Below are 877 nucleotides of genomic sequence, written 5' to 3' on the forward strand. Positions count from 1 at the left end.
TGGACATTTTAAAAATTGAATTAAATAATCATATTCCTTGCTTTCAGAGAAACCGTTACCTCCATTTCTGAAACTACCCATTTCAGGTTTGTTTGGTAATCTTTCTTATTGTGGCTATTACCACTTTTTGTGAGTTGGATCCTGTTGTTTTATCCAGGAACCAAGTTGTGCCCTTTCCTATCATATCCCACTTTTGAGAGTACCAGGAATCTTTGGGGCTGGGAAGCTGACTCTGTTTCTGAGGTATATTTCATGGTATGCAGAATTTGGTGACCAAAGGAAAGAGGGGCCAGTGTAAAACCCAAAATGGATTTGGGATTGTCTCTTCCAAATACTTCCTTTTAGTTATTCCATGTTAGAATCACTTCAGAAGATAAGACTTTGATGTTCTTTCTCTAGATATCACTGTTCCATAAAAACACTCGCTGTGTGTATGTAAACTGCCTTCTACAGACACAAGAGTTCTACTTTCCAAAAGAAAATTTCGATCCATGTAGGAACCAGTATCAGGCCTGATGTTAAATGTCGGGGATCCCAGACAGAAAAGCTCAGTTAGACTTGGCCTTCACATCCTCCCTAAATGAAAATACCTGTATATAAAATCTCCCTACCAAACTTCCCTAAATTCCTTCTACTTCTTAAGTTAAGCCTCCCAAAGAGCAAAAATTAACTACCAATAGTATCAGTAAGCAATTTTCCATTTAGTTTTCATACAAATAAAAGTCATTTGAAACAAAATTTCCAGCTGAACAGAGGTAATTTTGAATATGAGTTATTTTCCAACTCCCATCTCACTTGTCATCAGAATATCAGTAACTGTGGATCTGGTTTGTGCCCTTGTAGAAGAGCTAAAGGTAAATCAGTCTTTTTCCACACC

The 877-nt window shown here is 37.2% G+C and overlaps 1 protein-coding gene across 1 annotated transcript in view; it reads left to right on the forward strand.

Annotated features, from left to right (window-relative positions):
• FUT8 (fucosyltransferase 8 (alpha (1,6) fucosyltransferase)) overlaps positions 1-877 on the forward strand; it is a 217,433-nt gene that overhangs the window by 213,852 nt on the left and 2,704 nt on the right. The gene's annotated exons all lie outside the window — the stretch shown is intronic.

This window comes from Propithecus coquereli, unplaced genomic scaffold, assembly GCF_000956105.1.
Source record: "Propithecus coquereli isolate 6110/MARCELLA unplaced genomic scaffold, Pcoq_1.0 Scaffold5, whole genome shotgun sequence".
Lineage (NCBI taxonomy): Eukaryota > Metazoa > Chordata > Mammalia > Primates > Indriidae > Propithecus > Propithecus coquereli.